A 23,928-nucleotide genomic window follows, 5' to 3' on the forward strand; every position below is an offset into this window, starting at 1 on the left:
GGAGCCCTGTCAACGTCACGTCAGTGTTTTTTATTGGTACGTGGGCTTGCCTAATAAAATCCGCTTGCTTTCATTAGTCGAAGGCACGCATAGGTCATGCCTTTTCCGGTGGCTCGCCCTCCTCCAGCGCAGCGACCAAGTACAGAAAACATGCGAGGCTCGCTGTTTTCCATCGGGCTCATGGACTTCTTTTTCTCTCATTCACGAGCGCGATCTCGCTTGGCAGAAGTCGAGCACTTTACATAATTAACTTCACTTTTTCGGGTTATGTACATAAATGCACTTTTGCCCGATAGGTGAAAAGTCGGGTTAGGAGTTTACAACGCGATCAGCTGTAACATGAGCAAACGCGAGACCCGTTGCATTGCAAATGCTTGTTTTAATAGTTTGTGTCTCCGTCAAGTATTCTCCATCTATTTAATGTAAATCTATTTAATGTGCAGTATCTCTTTCTTCGTGGTCTCCATGAATGCAGTGTGTCTTCCATGTCTGGTGTTTTATTCTGGCTTTTTGTATATCTTGGTCAGTCGGCGAAAGCGTAGGTTTAAGCCTGTGTGGTGATGTCTGGTCCACACTGCTGTAAAGAGAGCAGCGACCCCCGGCGAGGCTTCTTTCAGACTAAGGGGGGAGGTGATGAGAGACCTGGACACCTGTAAAGATACCTGTGAGCTCTCCAAAACAACAGAGCCCCTCCATGGGCTCTTGGCTAGGACGTTAGACTGAAGCTCTAAAGATCCCAGGTTTCCACAGTGACTTTTTGTTTGATATCCATTACCTTCAGTGCTGAGTAGTCAAACTTTAAACCCTCTCAAACTTGGTAAAATAAAACATTACTTTAACAACATCAATCTATTTCCCTCCACATTCCAGCTTCTTTCTTTCTTCACCCCTCATTTCTTTCTGAGCCCCCTTCAGTCCGTCTTTATTTTCTTTATTGGAACAAGTTTCTCAAAGCCCTACTCAGTGTGAGTCTCAGAACTGAGAGAATACTATCACAGGCTGTAAGTTCACTGCTAAGAGGAAAGTTTTACTCCTTGTATGAAGGTCCGAAAGAGTGGAGTGCAACTTTCCACAAACTACTATTTAAATACAATCTCCCGGACCTTCCGTAACCTGAGTCTAGACAGAAATATTTAGAATTCTTCTCTGAAAAAGTGGCAACCCTCCTGCAGGGCTTGAAAGCAGACAATACTCATCATTAGAATCCACAGCCAGCAACACTAGAAAACTGCCACTCATGACCAAGTTAGCAGCAAGTTGGGCCACGGGGATGCTCTCTATGCTTGAAACATCAGATAACTCACTAGAAAACTACCTGGAATTTGGCACCCAGACTCATCCTCAACCTCCCGCTCTGAATTCACATCTCACCATACCTCAGAGAGCTCCACTGTCTCCCGAAACAGAAATGAACTAATTTCAAACACCTTACATACACATTCAAGGCACAACACAACGTAGGCCCCACCTACTTGACCAGTTGCTTCTCTTTCCACAACCACCAAGAGACTTCCATCTACTCAGGGCTCCTACTCACACACATCCCATACATACAGAGAACCAGATCAGGAGGATGGGTGTTCTGTTGCATCACTCCTAAAGCATGGAATGGACTCCCATTTCACACAAGAGCATTTTATTCTCTTCTTCAATTCTGCAAGAAGTTGAAGACCTGCGTTTTTAATAAACCAACCTACCTTAGACAGGGCTACACACACACACGCCTGCTCAGCGCCAGGAAACCCTTGCAGGTGATTGCGTGCCTTACAAATACCCATTACGTTACAGATGCACCCCCAGGGCTCCACCAGATGTTTCACAGCAATGGGTGTGACAGAGCATAACATGGCTGTGCCTTTATGCTTTCTTTGGTAGAAGAGAAGGACAGCATTTACCTTCATATATTGTGTGAAAAACTATACCCATGTAAATGTGATGCATTAAAAGACCACAACATTATGGTGCCTTTGTGAGTGATATTACACTTGTTAGATATAAACTGCTTTTATGAAATGTTAACCAGATGCATTTATACCTTGGTATCTTAACAAATGATATATTTTATAGTCACTCATCATTTACTGTGTTTAAGACAATTGCATTTGTAAAAACATAACTAAAATGTGCTTCCATTCCATTGTTCAAGCTGGAGTTAAGGTCTGCCAATTCCTATGTTTAATTTCAACATGAAACTTGCTTTGTTTGTGCGCTATTTTTCTTTCGTCTGCAGGTGATAGGTAAGGAAGAGAGAGTTGGGTTGCCAAGGACGAAACTTGGTAACAAGGAGCTACAAGAACGGCTCCCTTACTATATTCCTGGGCATGGATGTAATCCAAGGTGGAGCAGATGTGTTCAGAAGAGGATAAAAGTGAATTGGACATAATTCACAATGGTGTCTTGTTAGTAATTGTTTCTTTGGGTGTGATGTCAGCTACTGGAAGGCTCTGGGGTGATTAAAGTGTTGTTCAGTTAGGCAGAGATTCAGAATCTTTTTGCCCCCTTGACTAGAGTGGACTCTAAGGGAAAGATAACTCTCCTTGACTAAGTGGCAGTCGCGACTCACAGGGGTTACCAGAGGTGGGGTGGAGAGCGGGGTGTGGGGAGGCAAGGAGAATATTAACAATATTAAAAAGTTAAAAAACTAAAAACTTACCTGCTCCGTCGCACCGCTGCTCCTCCGTCAGCAGCAGGCTCCCAGCCTGCCCTGCGGCCAATCCTGACGCTGCTCAGAGAAGCGTTAGGATTGGCTGGGAGTGCCCAGCCACGGTGCTCCCAGACAGACTGGGAGCCTGTGCCTGCTCTCTCCAGCCCGGCAGCAGTGTGCCCCAGATGGCCGGCCAAACACACATGTGCACTGAGGGGAGTGCACAGTGCACTCCCCTCACTGCTCGTCACCCCCAATGCCCCACCCCTTTATAATTCTCAGTATAATGTACATGCGACATCAGCTCCCGCGAGTTTCTGTAGTGTAGTGGTTATCACGTTCGCTGCCCCCGTGAAAGGTCGCGGGTTTGAAACTGGGCGGAAACACTTTTAACACTTCCATCTACCTTGTTCTGCATTATTATTAATATCTATGACCACCTAACTTGTTCTGCATTATTAATATATATGACGAGCGATACTTCTGTGCTACAATTTTAATTGATATCATCCATATAGTAACATATTTCAAATAAACAAGATAAGCAACGCATAGATGATGTAAACTGTGCAAAAGATATTAGCTCGCTTGTAATTAGTACGGGACTGAAAATTTTAAAATAATACAAAACTAAAGAAATGAATGTTAAATTATTAAAACTACAGCAGGTTCTACCGAGATTCAAACTCAGATCGCTGGACTCAAAGTCCAGAGTGCTAACCATTACACCATGGAACCTTCCATTGACAAGCATGAGGTGCGTTAGTAGTGAAATGACAGTATCCTGTAGTGTGCACGTCTCCTTGTAAAAGTCCTGATGTTTTTCAGATGTCAGGTTATTAATGGCAAGGAACACAAGCATTGGCAAAGCCAATAGGTATCGCCTATGTGATAGCTACTGGTTTTGCCAGTGATTTAGCCATGCTGCAACATGGCTGAAAGTAAAGGAAAAAAGCTGTATATGACACAGCCAGCATTGATCACTTCATAGTGCTTTTTTTTACATTCATCCATGCTGCACTGAAGCCAGAGCTGCTGTACAATGTGGCTAAAAAAACATTCACAAAACCAATAGATCCCACATAGGCAAGATCTATTAGCTTTACCAAGGCTTGTTTGTCATCTGGAGCCATTGTGGTACTGCCATGAAAGAGCTGCCAACAATAGCCAGGCCCTGTTCATACTGCAATTCGGGTCATCATTCACACTGCTGTCAAGAAACCAGTAATGTTTTATAAAAACACAGCTGAGTGATTTGAGCTAAAAAAAAAGTGTTTGCTCCTTAAGTGCATTTTTCAGTCCGGGGGGGGGGGGGATTACATACATTGCAGTGTTGAACCAACGCTTCTGCATTTCTGGGATGCATATGTTACACTTGTACTGATCCTGTTTTGTGATGACATTTGTGGCATATCAACGTGCTAAATAAAAAGACATTTGCGCTGACTAACCAGGGCAAATACGTTCAAATGACGATGCCCAATTGCTGTAGCATCAGTGCAGGGTATGTAATGTAGCGCCTGGGGTCTAGCTTCTATGCCCCAACCATAATCTCCCTTCTGGTGATGCGTGTCACGAGCTACACTTTATGTGGAAGCGCGAGGGATGCCTGAAGAAGTCAAAGACACGCAGGCAGCCGTGGGACTGACACTGTGCTCGAGAGCGCCTAGCAGCAGAGTTTCTAGGTGCTTCCAGGGGTGAGATGATGGCTGTCAGGCCTTTGCTGGGAGCCAGGGGGGGACGAGGAGTTTTCACAACAGATGCTTGTCTCAAAAAGGTCGGGTGGGCTAGGGCAGAGTCAGTCATGGGCAGCCTCCAAGATGGCTCACTAGTAAAGTGCCCCCTGCTGGTACCTGAGCATGACTTACAGGTCACATTCTTAAATCCGAGCCGAGTGGGCTCAACGCTTTTCCCTCACAAGGTATATAAAGTGGCTGCTATGAATACTGGTTATTTACGGTGCTATGAAGGTGACATATGGAAATAGCAAACACTTTAGAAATCAGGTCACTTTACTTTCCTTTTGTTGCACAAGAGCACAGAACCGGATGAGCAGCTCCTCACGTGCACTGTGGCTGGCCAGGGATGGACACTTTACAGAACCAGTGCTGAGCCTCTTAAGCAGAGCTGGATCTGTTCAAGTCTGTGCAAACCCTGGGCCTGCTCACAGCCTGGCAAGCTGCAGACAATGTTGGGTGCAGCCTTAAATGTGAAATCGTTCCAAGTTGCCACTGTTTGTAGTGAGTTTAACAGACACTGTCTCTGGCTTCCTTCCTGCACGAGGCCAGGTAGGAAGCAGTATCACTCCCCCCATCCTGTGTGTTAGAGAATGGTTTCCATTGCAGTGGGAGGCGGGGCCGTCCATGCCAGGTTTTCAAGGTGACCTCGGACGAGCTTAATATGTAACTGTTGTTCATTTCTGGCAATCATATATATATCTTGTGGATATCCTGCAAATCCGGCATGGATCCGACTCTACTGGACTTATGTTGGGCACCCTTGCACTAGAGCAAGGTTTTTTATGTAAAACTGGTAAGTGTTAATATTGTCATTGTTCACGCCTTCACCAATCACAGGGGGGGGCAACATGCCTGCATCCTCACCGCACACTCCCTATCATTCTTACACTGAGCGCCAAGCTTTCCAAAGTTTAAGAATCTACACAACTTTCAGCATTCCTGCTGAGTTCATTGGCCGACATACTTGTTGTGATGGTTTTGCCATTTTATTTCCTGAGCTGTACTTTTCTCAAGAAAGTTAGTTCCCATTATTTTTAATAAACCATTGAGAATGCTGAGAAATCACTTTGTGCGTCTGCGACAAGACACATTTATTTTTTTGAATTCTAAGTAAAGGTAATCAAGATGGAAAGACAATGGCTGTATGACTGACTTCAACAGAAAGCCCTCCCCCATGCTTGCTGCTGAAATATTGAGATATTAGAAAAGCACTGAAAATGTGCATTGCTAAAGCGGCATGTGTTTTCCAGAGTACGCAAATGAAGAGGAAAAGCACGCCTTGCCAATTAAAATGCAGAGTCACCCTTTGTAGTTATTGTGCGATGAGTTTCCAAAAAGTACTCCGGTGGTAGATGAAATGATGCTGATTGTAGGTTTGTGATGCTGGAGAATGAGATAGGCATCTGAAAATAAACAGCATGCATCCTGAAGACACAGCTTGATATGTGACCTCGGTCTTTAAATGCCCAGCACACATACACATGATCACCATGGGCCCCACTGCTGGCAGGTACATAACCTGAAGGCTGCAGTCACATGATGCTTCCGTCCCTTCGATAGCTCAGTTGGTAGAGCGGAGGACTGTAGTGGTGAAGCTGATATCCTTAGGTCGCTGGTTCAAATCCGGCTCGAAGGATTTTTTTTCGTATTTGCTCTTCATATTTCTTTTCACATTCTGAAATTAAAATACGCCATGTTTTGAAGCAACGACGCTAGAGCTTGACAATTGTTTTTGTCTCCCCCATTTTTCTCAGATGGCACCAAGAAGTGAATTTAGCCAGAGCAGAAATGGATGGAGGTGCAGCCGCTGATCCCAGGGATTGTCAGAGAGAGAAAAGGAGGAGTCTGTGCAGAGGAAGCTGTAAATCAGTGATACAAAGAGAGCGGCTCTTTCCTTGCACAGATGGGGTCAACACTGACATTTCTGTGGGTGCAGCGCCCCCAGCAGGGGGACAGGTAGAACAATCAGTAGGAGGTCAGGTACCAGGGAGTCATCAGTTCCTCGTTAGTATAGTGGTCAGTATCCCCGCCTGTCACGCGGGAGACCGGGGTTCAATTCCCCGACGGGGAGACTATGTTTATGACTTAACCATGTTTACACTTTAGAAATACATTTTGTTATTTGTTTCGTTTACAATCTCGACATTTTAGAAGTATTGCGATTTAATGTATATGAAGTGCACTGTATAATATGATCAGTGGCAGCATATAGAATTGTAATAAATACCAACACCGAGGCGCCTCTAGCAGAGCTGGCAGGCTTGGAAATCCAACAGAGAAAGCTTTCAACATGAAGGAATCAAGTTTTGGGAACACATTTGTACATTTTGATTTTAAGTTATGGACCACTTAGTCGACAGCGAATGTTTAATATTTACAGAAAAACAAAGTACTATGTGGTGAACAATTGGTACTGGCTGTTTTGCTTGATTATCAATTCCACGTAATCGCGTCATGGTTAATTTCAAATGTATTATAAGCTTCATCACTATTACTTTTTCTAGTTGCGCCTCTGATTTTCAACTAAAACTATATATCATCTATACAAACAATTAGAACCAAACTGTATCTTTTTTAATAACGAACGTACTTTTCTGAAATTGGAGTGAATGCAAGTTGTAGTAACGAAGAAACGTAGGCTTCCGGGTAGTGTATTGGTTATTCATGTTTTTAGGGTCGAGCCTGCGTTGCATGCGCTCGCGCATGCGTATCGCAGCGAGACGCTTTAGTGTTTAGAAAAGGGCTCGGAGCCCTGTCAACGTCACGTCAGTGTTTTTTATTGGTACGTGGGCTTGCCTAATAAAATCCGCTTGCTTTCATTAGTCGAAGGCACGCATAGGTCATGCCTTTTCCGGTGGCTCGCCCTCCTCCAGCGCAGCGACCAAGTACAGAAAACATGCGAGGCTCGCTGTTTTCCATCGGGCTCATGGACTTCTTTTTCTCTCATTCACGAGCGCGATCTCGCTTGGCAGAAGTCGAGCACTTTACATAATTAACTTCACTTTTTCGGGTTATGTACATAAATGCACTTTTGCCCGATAGGTGAAAAGTCGGGTTAGGAGTTTACAACGCGATCAGCTGTAACATGAGCAAACGCGAGACCCGTTGCATTGCAAATGCTTGTTTTAATAGTTTGTGTCTCCGTCAAGTATTCTCCATCTATTTAATGTAAATCTATTTAATGTGCAGTATCTCTTTCTTCGTGGTCTCCATGAATGCAGTGTGTCTTCCATGTCTGGTGTTTTATTCTGGCTTTTTGTATATCTTGGTCAGTCGGCGAAAGCGTAGGTTTAAGCCTGTGTGGTGATGTCTGGTCCACACTGCTGTAAAGAGAGCAGCGACCCCCGGCGAGGCTTCTTTCAGACTAAGGGGGGAGGTGATGAGAGACCTGGACACCTGTAAAGATACCTGTGAGCTCTCCAAAACAACAGAGCCCCTCCATGGGCTCTTGGCTAGGACGTTAGACTGAAGCTCTAAAGATCCCAGGTTTCCACAGTGACTTTTTGTTTGATATCCATTACCTTCAGTGCTGAGTAGTCAAACTTTAAACCCTCTCAAACTTGGTAAAATAAAACATTACTTTAACAACATCAATCTATTTCCCTCCACATTCCAGCTTCTTTCTTTCTTCACCCCTCATTTCTTTCTGAGCCCCCTTCAGTCCGTCTTTATTTTCTTTATTGGAACAAGTTTCTCAAAGCCCTACTCAGTGTGAGTCTCAGAACTGAGAGAATACTATCACAGGCTGTAAGTTCACTGCTAAGAGGAAAGTTTTACTCCTTGTATGAAGGTCCGAAAGAGTGGAGTGCAACTTTCCACAAACTACTATTTAAATACAATCTCCCGGACCTTCCGTAACCTGAGTCTAGACAGAAATATTTAGAATTCTTCTCTGAAAAAGTGGCAACCCTCCTGCAGGGCTTGAAAGCAGACAATACTCATCATTAGAATCCACAGCCAGCAACACTAGAAAACTGCCACTCATGACCAAGTTAGCAGCAAGTTGGGCCACGGGGATGCTCTCTATGCTTGAAACATCAGATAACTCACTAGAAAACTACCTGGAATTTGGCACCCAGACTCATCCTCAACCTCCCGCTCTGAATTCACATCTCACCATACCTCAGAGAGCTCCACTGTCTCCCGAAACAGAAATGAACTAATTTCAAACACCTTACATACACATTCAAGGCACAACACAACGTAGGCCCCACCTACTTGACCAGTTGCTTCTCTTTCCACAACCACCAAGAGACTTCCATCTACTCAGGGCTCCTACTCACACACATCCCATACATACAGAGAACCAGATCAGGAGGATGGGTGTTCTGTTGCATCACTCCTAAAGCATGGAATGGACTCCCATTTCACACAAGAGCATTTTATTCTTTTCTTCAATTCTGCAAGAAGTTGAAGACCTGCGTTTTTAATAAACCAACCTACCTTAGACAGGGCTACACACACACACGCCTGCTCAGCGCCAGGAAACCCTTGCAGGTGATTGCGTGCCTTACAAATACCCATTACGTTACAGATGCACCCCCAGGGCTCCACCAGATGTTTCACAGCAATGGGTGTGACAGAGCATAACATGGCTGTGCCTTTATGCTTTCTTTGGTAGAAGAGAAGGACAGCATTTACCTTCATATATTGTGTGAAAAACTATACCCATGTAAATGTGATGCATTAAAAGACCACAACATTATGGTGCCTTTGTGAGTGATATTACACTTGTTAGATATAAACTGCTTTTATGAAATGTTAACCAGATGCATTTATACCTTGGTATCTTAACAAATGATATATTTTATAGTCACTCATCATTTACTGTGTTTAAGACAATTGCATTTGTAAAAACATAACTAAAATGTGCTTCCATTCCATTGTTCAAGCTGGAGTTAAGGTCTGCCAATTCCTATGTTTAATTTCAACATGAAACTTGCTTTGTTTGTGCGCTATTTTTCTTTCGTCTGCAGGTGATAGGTAAGGAAGAGAGAGTTGGGTTGCCAAGGACGAAACTTGGTAACAAGGAGCTACAAGAACGGCTCCCTTACTATATTCCTGGGCATGGATGTAATCCAAGGTGGAGCAGATGTGTTCAGAAGAGGATAAAAGTGAATTGGACATAATTCACAATGGTGTCTTGTTAGTAATTGTTTCTTTGGGTGTGATGTAAGCTACTGGAAGGCTCTGGGGTGATTAAAGTGTTGTTCAGTTAGGCAGAGATTCAGAATCTTTTTGCCCCCTTGACTAGAGTGGACTCTAAGGGAAAGATAACTCTCCTTGACTAAGTGGCAGTCGCGACTCACAGGGGTTACCAGAGGTGGGGTGGAGAGCGGGGTGTGGGGAGGCAAGGAGAATATTAACAATATTAAAAAGTTAAAAAACTAAAAACTTACCTGCTCCGTCGCACCGCTGCTCCTCCGTCAGCAGCAGGCTCCCAGCCTGCCCTGCGGCCAATCCTGACGCTGCTCAGAGAAGCGTTAGGATTGGCTGGGAGTGCCCAGCCACGGTGCTCCCAGACAGACTGGGAGCCTGTGCCTGCTCTCTCCAGCCCGGCAGCAGTGTGCCCCAGATGGCCGGCCAAACACACATGTGCACTGAGGGGAGTGCACAGTGCACTCCCCTCACTGCTCGTCACCCCCAATGCCCCACCCCTTTATAATTCTCAGTATAATGTACATGCGACATCAGCTCCCGCGAGTTTCTGTAGTGTAGTGGTTATCACGTTCGCTGCCCCCGTGAAAGGTCGCGGGTTTGAAACTGGGCGGAAACACTTTTAACACTTCCATCTACCTTGTTCTGCATTATTATTAATATCTATGACCACCTAACTTGTTCTGCATTATTAATATATATGACGAGCGATACTTCTGTGCTACAATTTTAATTGATATCATCCATATAGTAACATATTTCAAATAAACAAGATAAGCAACGCATAGATGATGTAAACTGTGCAAAAGATATTAGCTCGCTTGTAATTAGTACGGGACTGAAAATTTTAAAATAATACAAAACTAAAGAAATGAATGTTAAATTATTAAAACTACAGCAGGTTCTACCGAGATTCAAACTCAGATCGCTGGACTCAAAGTCCAGAGTGCTAACCATTACACCATGGAACCTTCCATTGACAAGCATGAGGTGCGTTAGTAGTGAAATGACAGTATCCTGTAGTGTGCACGTCTCCTTGTAAAAGTCCTGATGTTTTTCAGATGTCAGGTTATTAATGGCAAGGAACACAAGCATTGGCAAAGCCAATAGGTATCGCCTATGTGATAGCTACTGGTTTTGCCAGTGATTTAGCCATGCTGCAACATGGCTGAAAGTAAAGGAAAAAAGCTGTATATGACACAGCCAGCATTGATCACTTCATAGTGCTTTTTTTTACATTCATCCATGCTGCACTGAAGCCAGAGCTGCTGTACAATGTGGCTAAAAAAACATTCACAAAACCAATAGATCCCACATAGGCAAGATCTATTAGCTTTACCAAGGCTTGTTTGTCATCTGGAGCCATTGTGGTACTGCCATGAAAGAGCTGCCAACAATAGCCAGGCCCTGTTCATACTGCAATTCGGGTCATCATTCACACTGCTGTCAAGAAACCAGTAATGTTTTATAAAAACACAGCTGAGTGATTTGAGCTAAAAAAAAAGTGTTTGCTCCTTAAGTGCATTTTTCAGTCCGGGGGGGGGGGGGGGATTACATACATTGCAGTTTTGAACCAACGCTTCTGCATTTCTGGGATGCATATGTTACACTTGTACTGATCCTGTTTTGTGATGACATTTGTGGCATATCAACGTGCTAAATAAAAAGACATTTGCGCTGACTAACCAGGGCAAATACGTTCAAATGACGATGCCCAATTGCTGTAGCATCAGTGCAGGGTATGTAATGTAGCGCCTGGGGTCTAGCTTCTATGCCCCAACCATAATCTCCCTTCTGGTGATGCGTGTCACGAGCTACACTTTATGTGGAAGCGCGAGGGATGCCTGAAGAAGTCAAAGACACGCAGGCAGCCGTGGGACTGACACTGTGCTCGAGAGCGCCTAGCAGCAGAGTTTCTAGGTGCTTCCAGGGGTGAGATGATGGCTGTCAGGCCTTTGCTGGGAGCCAGGGGGGGACGAGGAGTTTTCACAACAGATGCTTGTCTCAAAAAGGTGGGGTGGGCTAGGGCAGAGTCAGTCATGGGCAGCCTCCAAGATGGCTCACTAGTAAAGTGCCCCCTGCTGGTACCTGAGCATGACTTACAGGTCACATTCTTAAATCCGAGCCGAGTGGGCTCAACGCTTTTCCCTCACAAGGTATATAAAGTGGCTGCTATGAATACTGGTTATTTACGGTGCTATGAAGGTGACATATGGAAATAGCAAACACTTTAGAAATCAGGTCACTTTACTTTCCTTTTGTTGCACAAGAGCACAGAACCGGATGAGCAGCTCCTCACGTGCACTGTGGCTGGCCAGGGATGGACACTTTACAGAACCAGTGCTGAGCCTCTTAAGCAGAGCTGGATCTGTTCAAGTCTGTGCAAACCCTGGGCCTGCTCACAGCCTGGCAAGCTGCAGACAATGTTGGGTGCAGCCTTAAATGTGAAATCGTTCCAAGTTGCCACTGTTTGTAGTGAGTTTAACAGACACTGCCTCTGGCTTCCTTCCTGCACGAGGCCAGGTAGGAAGCAGTATCACTCCCCCCATCCTGTGTGTTAGAGAATGGTTTCCATTGCAGTGGGAGGCGGGGCCGTCCATGCCAGGTTTTCAAGGTGACCTCGGACGAGCTTAATATGTAACTGTTGTTCATTTCTGGCAATCATATATATATCTTGTGGATATCCTGCAAATCCGGCATGGATCCGACTCTACTGGACTTATGTTGGGCACCCTTGCACTAGAGCAAGGTTTTTTATGTAAAACTGGTAAGTGTTAATATTGTCATTGTTCACGCCTTCACCAATCACAGGGGGGGGCAACATGCCTGCATCCTCACCGCACACTCCCTATCATTCTTACACTGAGCGCCAAGCTTTCCAAAGTTTAAGAATCTACACAACTTTCAGCATTCCTGCTGAGTTCATTGGCCGACATACTTGTTGTGATGGTTTTGCCATTTTATTTCCTGAGCTGTACTTTTCTCAAGAAAGTTAGTTCCCATTATTTTTAATAAACCATTGAGAATGCTGAGAAATCACTTTGTGCGTCTGCGACAAGACACATTTATTTTTTTGAATTCTAAGTAAAGGTAATCAAGATGGAAAGACAATGGCTGTATGACTGACTTCAACAGAAAGCCCTCCCCCATGCTTGCTGCTGAAATATTGAGATATTAGAAAAGCACTGAAAATGTGCATTGCTAAAGCGGCATGTGTTTTCCAGAGTACGCAAATGAAGAGGAAAAGCACGCCTTGCCAATTAAAATGCAGAGTCACCCTTTGTAGTTATTGTGCGATGAGTTTCCAAAAAGTACTCCGGTGGTAGATGAAATGATGCTGATTGTAGGTTTGTGATGCTGGAGAATGAGATAGGCATCTGAAAATAACCAGCATGCATCCTGAAGACACAGCTTGATATGTGACCTCGGTCTTTAAATGCCCAGCACACATACACATGATCACCATGGGCCCCACTGCTGGCAGGTACATAACCTGAAGGCTGCAGTCACATGATGCTTCCGTCCCTTCGATAGCTCAGTTGGTAGAGCGGAGGACTGTAGTGGTGAAGCTGATATCCTTAGGTCGCTGGTTCAAATCCGGCTCGAAGGATTTTTTTTCGTATTTGCTCTTCATATTTCTTTTCACATTCTGAAATTAAAATACGCCATGTTTTGAAGCAACGACGCTAGAGCTTGACAATTGTTTTTGTCTCCCCCATTTTTCTCAGATGGCACCAAGAAGTGAATTTAGCCAGAGCAGAAATGGACGGAGGTGCAGCCGCTGATCCCAGTGACTGTCAGAGAGAGAAAAGGAGGAGTCTGTGCAGAGGAAGCTGTAAATCAGTGATACAAAGAGAGCGGCTCTTTCCTTGCACAGATGGGGTCAACACTGACATTTCTGTGGGTGCAGCGCCCCCAGCAGGGGGACAGGTAGAACAATCAGTAGGAGGTCAGGTACCAGGGAGTCATCAGTTCCTCGTTAGTATAGTGGTCAGTATCCCCGCCTGTCACGCGGGAGACCGGGGTTCAATTCCCCGACGGGGAGACTATGTTTATGACTTAACCATGTTTACACTTTAGAAATACATTTTGTTATTTGTTTCGTTTACAATCTCGACATTTTAGAAGTATTGCGATTTAATGTATATGAAGTGCACTGTATAATATGATCAGTGGCAGCATATAGAATTGTAATAAATACCAACACCGAGGCGCCTCTAGCAGAGCTGGCAGGCTTGGAAATCCAACAGAGAAAGCTTTCAACATGAAGGAATCAAGTTTTCGGAACACATTTGTACATTTTGATTTTAAGTTATGGACCACTTAGTCGACAGCGAATGTTTAATATTTACAGAAAAACAAAGTACTATGTGGTGAACAATTGGTACTGGCTGTTTTGCTTGATTATCAATTCCACGTAATCGCGTCATGGTTAATTTCAAATGTATTATAAGCTTCATCACTATTACTTTTTCTAGTTGCGCCTCTGATTTTCAACTAAAACTATATATCATCTATACAAACAATTAGAACCAAACTGTATCTTTTTTAATAACGAACGTACTTTTCTGAAATTGGAGTGAATGCAAGTTGTAGTAACGAAGAAACGTAGGCTTCCGGGTAGTGTATTGGTTATTCATGTTTTTAGGGTCGAGCCTGCGTTGCATGCGCTCGCGCATGCGTATCGCAGCGAGACGCTTTAGTGTTTAGAAAAGGGCTCGGAGCCCTGTCAACGTCACGTCAGTGTTTTTTATTGGTACGTGGGCTTGCCTAATAAAATCCGCTTGCTTTCATTAGTCGAAGGCACGCATAGGTCATGCCTTTTCCGGTGGCTCGCCCTCCTCCAGCGCAGCGACCAAGTACAGAAAACATGCGAGGCTCGCTGTTTTCCATCGGGCTCATGGACTTCTTTTTCTCTCATTCACGAGCGCGATCTCGCTTGGCAGAAGTCGAGCACTTTACATAATTAACTTCACTTTTTCGGGTTATGTACATAAATGCACTTTTGCCCGATAGGTGAAAAGTCGGGTTAGGAGTTTACAACGCGATCAGCTGTAACATGAGCAAACGCGAGACCCGTTGCATTGCAAATGCTTGTTTTAATAGTTTGTGTCTCCGTCAAGTATTCTCCATCTATTTAATGTAAATCTATTTAATGTGCAGTATCTCTTTCTTCGTGGTCTCCATGAATGCAGTGTGTCTTCCATGTCTGGTGTTTTATTCTGGCTTTTTGTATATCTTGGTCAGTCGGCGAAAGCGTAGGTTTAAGCCTGTGTGGTGATGTCTGGTCCACACTGCTGTAAAGAGAGCAGCGACCCCCGGCGAGGCTTCTTTCAGACTAAGGGGGGAGGTGATGAGAGACCTGGACACCTGTAAAGATACCTGTGAGCTCTCCAAAACAACAGAGCCCCTCCATGGGCTCTTGGCTAGGACGTTAGACTGAAGCTCTAAAGATCCCAGGTTTCCACAGTGACTTTTTGTTTGATATCCATTACCTTCAGTGCTGAGTAGTCAAACTTTAAACCCTCTCAAACTTGGTAAAATAAAACATTACTTTAACAACATCAATCTATTTCCCTCCACATTCCAGCTTCTTTCTTTCTTCACCCCTCATTTCTTTCTGAGCCCCCTTCAGTCCGTCTTTATTTTCTTTATTGGAACAAGTTTCTCAAAGCCCTACTCAGTGTGAGTCTCAGAACTGAGAGAATACTATCACAGGCTGTAAGTTCACTGCTAAGAGGAAAGTTTTACTCCTTGTATGAAGGTCCGAAAGAGTGGAGTGCAACTTTCCACAAACTACTATTTAAATACAATCTCCCGGACCTTCCGTAACCTGAGTCTAGACAGAAATATTTAGAATTCTTCTCTGAAAAAGTGGCAACCCTCCTGCAGGGCTTGAAAGCAGACAATACTCATCATTAGAATCCACAGCCAGCAACACTAGAAAACTGCCACTCATGACCAAGTTAGCAGCAAGTTGGGCCACGGGGATGCTCTCTATGCTTGAAACATCAGATAACTCACTAGAAAACTACCTGGAATTTGGCACCCAGACTCATCCTCAACCTCCCGCTCTGAATTCACATCTCACCATACCTCAGAGAGCTCCACTGTCTCCCGAAACAGAAATGAACTAATTTCAAACACCTTACATACACATTCAAGGCACAACACAACGTAGGCCCCACCTACTTGACCAGTTGCTTCTCTTTCCACAACCACCAAGAGACTTCCATCTACTCAGGGCTCCTACTCACACACATCCCATACATACAGAGAACCAGATCAGGAGGATGGGTGTTCTGTTGCATCACTCCTAAAGCATGGAATGGACTCCCATTTCACACAAGAGCATTTTATTCTCTTCTTCAATTCTGCAAGAAGTTGAAGACCTGCGTTTTTAATAAACCAACCTACCTTAGACAGGGCTACACACACACACGCCTGCTCAGCGCCAGGAAACCCTTGCAGGTGATTGCGTGCCTTACAAATACCCATTACGTTACAGATGCACCCCCAGGGCTCCACCAGATGTTTCACAGCAATGGGTGTGACAGAGCATAACATGGCTGTGCCTTTATGCTTTCTTTGGTAGAAGAGAAGGACAGCATTTACCTTCATATATTGTGTGAAAAACTATACCCATGTAAATGTGATGCATTAAAAGACCACAACATTATGGTGCCTTTGTGAGTGATATTACACTTGTTAGATATAAACTGCTTTTATGAAATGTTAACCAGATGCATTTATACCTTGGTATCTTAACAAATGATATATTTTATAGTCACTCATCATTTACTGTGTTTAAGACAATTGCATTTGTAAAAACATAACTAAAATGTGCTTCCATTCCATTGTTCAAGCTGGAGTTAAGGTCTGCCAATTCCTATGTTTAATTTCAACATGAAACTTGCTTTGTTTGTGCGCTATTTTTCTTTCGTCTGCAGGTGATAGGTAAGGAAGAGAGAGTTGGGTTGCCAAGGACGAAACTTGGTAACAAGGAGCTACAAGAACGGCTCCCTTACTATATTCCTGGGCATGGATGTAATCCAAGGTGGAGCAGATGTGTTCAGAAGAGGATAAAAGTGAATTGGACATAATTCACAATGGTGTCTTGTTAGTAATTGTTTCTTTGGGTGTGATGTCAGCTACTGGAAGGCTCTGGGGTGATTAAAGTGTTGTTCAGTTAGGCAGAGATTCAGAATCTTTTTGCCCCCTTGACTAGAGTGGACTCTAAGGGAAAGATAACTCTCCTTGACTAAGTGGCAGTCGCGACTCACAGGGGTTACCAGAGGTGGGGTGGAGAGCGGGGTGTGGGGAGGCAAGGAGAATATTAACAATATTAAAAAGTTAAAAAACTAAAAACTTACCTGCTCCGTCGCACCGCTGCTCCTCCGTCAGCAGCAGGCTCCCAGCCTGCCCTGCGGCCAATCCTGACGCTGCTCAGAGAAGCGTTAGGATTGGCTGGGAGTGCCCAGCCACGGTGCTCCCAGACAGACTGGGAGCCTGTGCCTGCTCTCTCCAGCCCGGCAGCAGTGTGCCCCAGATGGCCGGCCAAACACACATGTGCACTGAGGGGAGTGCACAGTGCACTCCCCTCACTGCTCGTCACCCCCAATGCCCCACCCCTTTATAATTCTCAGTATAATGTACATGCGACATCAGCTCCCGCGAGTTTCTGTAGTGTAGTGGTTATCACGTTCGCTGCCCCCGTGAAAGGTCGCGGGTTTGAAACTGGGCGGAAACACTTTTAACACTTCCATCTACCTTGTTCTGCATTATTATTAATATCTATGACCACCTAACTTGTTCTGCATTATTAATATATATGACGAGCGATACTTCTGTGCTACAATTTTAATTGATATCATCCATATAGTAACATATTTCAAATAAACAAGATAAGCAACGCATAGATGATGTAAACTGTGCAAAAGATATTAGCTCGCTTGTAATTAGTACGGGACTGAAAATTTTAAAATAATACAAAACTAAAGAAATGAATGTTAAATTATTAAAACTACAGCAGGTTCTACCGAGATTCAAACTCAGATCGCTGGACTCAAAGTCCAGAGTGCTAACCATTACACCATGGAACCTTCCATTGACAAGCATGAGGTGCGTTAGTAGTGAAATGACAGTATCCTGTAGTGTGCACGTCTCCTTGTAAAAGTCCTGATGTTTTTCAGATGTCAGGTTATTAATGGCAAGGAACACAAGCATTGGCAAAGCCAATAGGTATCGCCTATGTGATAGCTACTGGTTTTGCCAGTGATTTAGCCATGCTGCAACATGGCTGAAAGTAAAGGAAAAAAGCTGTATATGACACAGCCAGCATTGATCACTTCATAGTGCTTTTTTTTACATTCATCCATGCTGCACTGAAGCCAGAGCTGCTGTACAATGTGGCTAAAAAAACATTCACAAAACCAATAGATCCCACATAGGCAAGATCTATTAGCTTTACCAAGGCTTGTTTGTCATCTGGAGCCATTGTGGTACTGCCATGAAAGAGCTGCCAACAATAGCCAGGCCCTGTTCATACTGCAATTCGGGTCATCATTCACACTGCTGTCAAGAAACCAGTAATGTTTTATAAAAACACAGCTGAGTGATTTGAGCTAAAAAAAAAGTGTTTGCTCCTTAAGTGCATTTTTCAGTCCGGGGGGGGGGGGGGATTACATACATTGCAGTGTTGAACCAACGCTTCTGCATTTCTGGGATGCATATGTTACACTTGTACTGATCCTGTTTTGTGATGACATTTGTGGCATATCAACGTGCTAAATAAAAAGACATTTGCGCTGACTAACCAGGGCAAATACGTTCAAATGACGATGCCCAATTGCTGTAGCATCAGTGCAGGGTATGTAATGTAGCGCCTGGGGTCTAGCTTCTATGCCCCAACCATAATCTCCCTTCTGGTGATGCGTGTCACGAGCTACACTTTATGTGGAAGCGCGAGGGATGCCTGAAGAAGTCAAAGACACGCAGGCAGCCGTGGGACTGACACTGTGCTCGAGAGCGCCTAGCAGCAGAGTTTCTAGGTGCTTCCAGGGGTGAGATGATGGCTGTCAGGCCTTTGCTGGGAGCCAGGGGGGGACGAGGAGTTTTCACAACAGATGCTTGTCTCAAAAAGGTCGGGTGGGCTAGGGCAGAGTCAGTCATGGGCAGCCTCCAAGATGGCTCACTAGTAAAGTGCCCCCTGCTGGTACCTGAGCATGACTTACAGGTCACATTCTTAAATCCGAGCCGAGTGGGCTCAACGCTTTTCCCTCACAAGGTATATAAAGTGGCTGCTATGAATACTGGTTATTTACGGTGCTATGAAGGTGACATATGGAAATAGCAAACACTTTAGAAATCAGGTCACTTTACTTTCCTTTTGTTGCACAAGAGCACAGAACCGGATGAGCAGCTCCTCACGTGCACTGTGGCTGGCCAGGGATGGACACTTTACAGAACCAGTGCTGAGCCTCTTAAGCAGAGCTGGATCTGTTCAAGTCTGTGCAAACCCTGGGCCTGCTCACAGCCTGGCAAGCTGCAGACAATGTTGGGTGCAGCCTTAAATGTGAAATCGTTCCAAGTTGCCACTGTTTGTAGTGAGTTTAACAGACACTGTCTCTGGCTTCCTTCCTGCACGAGGCCAGGTAGGAAGCAGTATCACTCCCCCCATCCTGTGTGTTAGAGAATGGTTTCCATTGCAGTGGGAGGCGGGGCCGTCCATGCCAGGTTTTCAAGGTGACCTCGGACGAGCTTAATATGTAACTGTTGTTCATTTCTGGCAATCATATATATATCTTGTGGATATCCTGCAAATCCGGCATGGATCCGACTCTACTGGACTTATGTTGGGCACCCTTGCACTAGAGCAAGGTTTTTTATGTAAAACTGGTAAGTGTTAATATTGTCATTGTTCACGCCTTCACCAATCACAGGGGGGGGCAACATGCCTGCATCCTCACCGCACACTCCCTATCATTCTTACACTGAGCGCCAAGCTTTCCAAAGTTTAAGAATCTACACAACTTTCAGCATTCCTGCTGAGTTCATTGGCCGACATACTTGTTGTGATGGTTTTGCCATTTTATTTCCTGAGCTGTACTTTTCTCAAGAAAGTTAGTTCCCATTATTTTTAATAAACCATTGAGAATGCTGAGAAATCACTTTGTGCGTCTGCGACAAGACACATTTATTTTTTTGAATTCTAAGTAAAGGTAATCAAGATGGAAAGACAATGGCTGTATGACTGACTTCAACAGAAAGCCCTCCCCCATGCTTGCTGCTGAAATATTGAGATATTAGAAAAGCACTGAAAATGTGCATTGCTAAAGCGGCATGTGTTTTCCAGAGTACGCAAATGAAGAGGAAAAGCACGCCTTGCCAATTAAAATGCAGAGTCACCCTTTGTAGTTATTGTGCGATGAGTTTCCAAAAAGTACTCCGGTGGTAGATGAAATGATGCTGATTGTAGGTTTGTGATGCTGGAGAATGAGATAGGCATCTGAAAATAAACAGCATGCATCCTGAAGACACAGCTTGATATGTGACCTCGGTCTTTAAATGCCCAGCACACATACACATGATCACCATGGGCCCCACTGCTGGCAGGTACATAACCTGAAGGCTGCAGTCACATGATGCTTCCGTCCCTTCGATAGCTCAGTTGGTAGAGCGGAGGACTGTAGTGGTGAAGCTGATATCCTTAGGTCGCTGGTTCAAATCCGGCTCGAAGGATTTTTTTTCGTATTTGCTCTTCATATTTCTTTTCACATTCTGAAATTAAAATACGCCATGTTTTGAAGCAACGACGCTAGAGCTTGACAATTGTTTTTGTCTCCCCCATTTTTCTCAGATGGCACCAAGAAGTGAATTTAGCCAGAGCAGAAATGGATGGAGGTGCAGCCGCTGATCCCAGGGATTGTCAGAGAGAGAAAAGGAGGAGTCTGTGCAGAGGAAGCTGTAAATCAGTGATACAAAGAGAGCGGCTCTTTCCTTGCACAGATGGGGTCAACACTGACATTTCTGTGGGTGCAGCGCCCCCAGCAGGGGGACAGGTAGAACAATCAGTAGGAGGTCAGGTACCAGGGAGTCATCAGTTCCTCGTTAGTATAGTGGTCAGTATCCCCGCCTGTCACGCGGGAGACCGGGGTTCAATTCCCCGACGGGGAGACTATGTTTATGACTTAACCATGTTTACACTTTAGAAATACATTTTGTTATTTGTTTCGTTTACAATCTCGACATTTTAGAAGTATTGCGATTTAATGTATATGAAGTGCACTGTATAATATGATCAGTGGCAGCATATAGAATTGTAATAAATACCAACACCGAGGCGCCTCTAGCAGAGCTGGCAGGCTTGGAAATCCAACAGAGAAAGCTTTCAACATGAAGGAATCAAGTTTTGGGAACACATTTGTACATTTTGATTTTAAGTTATGGACCACTTAGTCGACAGCGAATGTTTAATATTTACAGAAAAACAAAGTACTATGTGGTGAACAATTGGTACTGGCTGTTTTGCTTGATTATCAATTCCACGTAATCGCGTCATGGTTAATTTCAAATGTATTATAAGCTTCATCACTATTACTTTTTCTAGTTGCGCCTCTGATTTTCAACTAAAACTATATATCATCTATACAAACAATTAGAACCAAACTGTATCTTTTTTAATAACGAACGTACTTTTCTGAAATTGGAGTGAATGCAAGTTGTAGTAACGAAGAAACGTAGGCTTCCGGGTAGTGTATTGGTTATTCATGTTTTTAGGGTCGAGCCTGCGTTGCATGCGCTCGCGCATGCGTATCGCAGCGAGACGCTTTAGTGTTTAGAAAAGGGCTCGGAGCCCTGTCAACGTCACGTCAGTGTTTTTTATTGGTACGTGGGCTTGCCTAATAAAATCCGCTTGCTTTCATTAGTCGAAGGCACGCATAGGTCATGCCTTTTCCGGTGGCTCGCCCTCCTCCAGCGCAGCGACCAAGTACAGAAAACATGCGAGGCTCGCTGTTTTCCATCGGGCTCATGGACTTCTTTTTCTCTCATTCACGAGCGCGATCTCGCTTGGCAGAAGTCGAGCACTTTACATAATTAACTTCACTTTTTCGGGTTATGTACATAAATGCACTTTTGCCCGATAGGTGAAAAGTCGGGTTAGGAGTTTACAACGCGATCAGCTGTAACATGAGCAAACGCGAGACCCGTTGCATTGCAAATGCTTGTTTTAATAGTTTGTGTCTCCGTCAAGTATTCTCCATCTATTTAATGTAAATCTATTTAATGTGCAGTATCTCTTTCTTCGTGGTCTCCATGAATGCAGTGTGTCTTCCATGTCTGGTGTTTTATTCTGGCTTTTTGTATATCTTGGTCAGTCGGCGAAAGCGTAGGTTTAAGCCTGTGTGGTGATGTCTGGTCCACACTGCTGTAAAGAGAGCAGCGACCCCCGGCGAGGCTTCTTTCAGACTAAGGGGGGAGGTGATGAGAGACCTGGACACCTGTAAAGATACCTGTGAGCTCTCCAAAACAACAGAGCCCCTCCATGGGCTCTTGGCTAGGACGTTAGACTGAAGCTCTAAAGATCCCAGGTTTCCACAGTGACTTTTTGTTTGATATCCATTACCTTCAGTGCTGAGTAGTCAAACTTTAAACCCTCTCAAACTTGGTAAAATAAAACATTACTTTAACAACATCAATCTATTTCCCTCCACATTCCAGCTTCTTTCTTTCTTCACCCCTCATTTCTTTCTGAGCCCCCTTCAGTCCGTCTTTATTTTCTTTATTGGAACAAGTTTCTCAAAGCCCTACTCAGTGTGAGTCTCAGAACTGAGAGAATACTATCACAGGCTGTAAGTTCACTGCTAAGAGGAAAGTTTTACTCCTTGTATGAAGGTCCGAAAGAGTGGAGTGCAACTTTCCACAAACTACTATTTAAATACAATCTCCCGGACCTTCCGTAACCTGAGTCTAGACAGAAATATTTAGAATTCTTCTCTGAAAAAGTGGCAACCCTCCTGCAGGGCTTGAAAGCAGACAATACTGATCATTAGAATCCACAGCCAGCAACACTAGAAAACTGCCACTCATGACCAAGTTAGCAGCAAGTTGGGCCACGGGGATGCTCTCTATGCTTGAAACATCAGATAACTCACTAGAAAACTACCTGGAATTTGGCACCCAGACTCATCCTCAACCTCCCGCTCTGAATTCACATCTCACCATACCTCAGAGAGCTCCACTGTCTCCCGAAACAGAAATGAACTAATTTCAAACACCTTACATACACATTCAAGGCACAACACAACGTAGGCCCCACCTACTTGACCAGTTGCTTCTCTTTCCACAACCACCAAGAGACTTCCATCTACTCAGGGCTCCTACTCACACACATCCCATACATACAGAGAACCAGATCAGGAGGATGGGTGTTCTGTTGCATCACTCCTAAAGCATGGAATGGACTCCCATTTCACACAAGAGCATTTTATTCTTTTCTTCAATTCTGCAAGAAGTTGAAGACCTGCGTTTTTAATAAACCAACCTACCTTAGACAGGGCTACACACACACACGCCTGCTCAGCGCCAGGAAACCCTTGCAGGTGATTGCGTGCCTTACAAATACCCATTACGTTACAGATGCACCCCCAGGGCTCCACCAGATGTTTCACAGCAATGGGTGTGACAGAGCATAACATGGCTGTGCCTTTATGCTTTCTTTGGTAGAAGAGAAGGACAGCATTTACCTTCATATATTGTGTGAAAAACTATACCCATGTAAATGTGATGCATTAAAAGACCACAACATTATGGTGCCTTTGTGAGTGATATTACACTTGTTAGATATAAACTGCTTTTATGAAATGTTAACCAGATGCATTTATACCTTGGTATCTTAACAAATGATATATTTTATAGTCACTCATCATTTACTGTGTTTAAGACAATTGCATTTGTAAAAACATAACTAAAATGTGCTTCCATTCCATTGTTCAAGCTGGAGTTAAGGTCTGCCAATTCCTATGTTTAATTTCAACATGAAACTTGCTTTGTTTGTGCGCTATTTTTCTTTCGTCTGCAGGTGATAGGTAAGGAAGAGAGAGTTGGGTTGCCAAGGACGAAACTTGGTAACAAGGAGCTACAAGAACGGCTCCCTTACTATATTCCTGGGCATGGATGTAATCCAAGGTGGAGCAGATGTGTTCAGAAGAGGATAAAAGTGAATTGGACATAATTCACAATGGTGTCTTGTTAGTAATTGTTTCTTTGGGTGTGATGTAAGCTACTGGAAGGCTCTGGGGTGATTAAAGTGTTGTTCAGTTAGGCAGAGATTCAGAATCTTTTTGCCCCCTTGACTAGAGTGGACTCTAAGGGAAAGATAACTCTCCT

General features: G+C 44.2%; 6 non-coding genes across 6 annotated transcripts; all 6 read left to right on the plus strand.

Moving 5' to 3' along the window:
• Positions 1 to 5,933: 5,933 nt before the first annotated feature.
• TRNAY-GUA (transfer RNA tyrosine (anticodon GUA)) lies at positions 5,934 to 6,019 on the plus strand. The gene is given in 2 exon segments: positions 5,934 to 5,970; positions 5,984 to 6,019. It is a non-coding gene; the product is annotated as a tRNA-Tyr (tRNA).
• A 363-nt stretch (positions 6,020 to 6,382) lies between these two features.
• TRNAD-GUC (transfer RNA aspartic acid (anticodon GUC)) lies at positions 6,383 to 6,454 on the plus strand. The gene has a single exon. It is a non-coding gene; the product is annotated as a tRNA-Asp (tRNA).
• A 6,610-nt stretch (positions 6,455 to 13,064) lies between these two features.
• On the plus strand, positions 13,065 to 13,150 carry TRNAY-GUA (transfer RNA tyrosine (anticodon GUA)). Its single transcript is given in 2 exon segments — positions 13,065 to 13,101; positions 13,115 to 13,150. It is a non-coding gene; the product is annotated as a tRNA-Tyr (tRNA).
• Positions 13,151 to 13,513: 363 nt separating this feature from the next.
• On the plus strand, positions 13,514 to 13,585 carry TRNAD-GUC (transfer RNA aspartic acid (anticodon GUC)). The gene has a single exon. It is a non-coding gene; the product is annotated as a tRNA-Asp (tRNA).
• Positions 13,586 to 20,194: 6,609 nt separating this feature from the next.
• TRNAY-GUA (transfer RNA tyrosine (anticodon GUA)) lies at positions 20,195 to 20,280 on the plus strand. The gene is given in 2 exon segments: positions 20,195 to 20,231; positions 20,245 to 20,280. It is a non-coding gene; the product is annotated as a tRNA-Tyr (tRNA).
• Positions 20,281 to 20,643: 363 nt separating this feature from the next.
• Positions 20,644 to 20,715, plus strand: TRNAD-GUC (transfer RNA aspartic acid (anticodon GUC)). Its single transcript has one exon. It is a non-coding gene; the product is annotated as a tRNA-Asp (tRNA).
• Positions 20,716 to 23,928: the final 3,213 nt, after the last annotated feature.

The sequence above is a fragment of the Pleurodeles waltl genome, unplaced genomic scaffold (genome assembly GCF_031143425.1).
Source record: "Pleurodeles waltl isolate 20211129_DDA unplaced genomic scaffold, aPleWal1.hap1.20221129 scaffold_236, whole genome shotgun sequence".
Classification (NCBI taxonomy): domain Eukaryota; kingdom Metazoa; phylum Chordata; class Amphibia; order Caudata; family Salamandridae; genus Pleurodeles; species Pleurodeles waltl.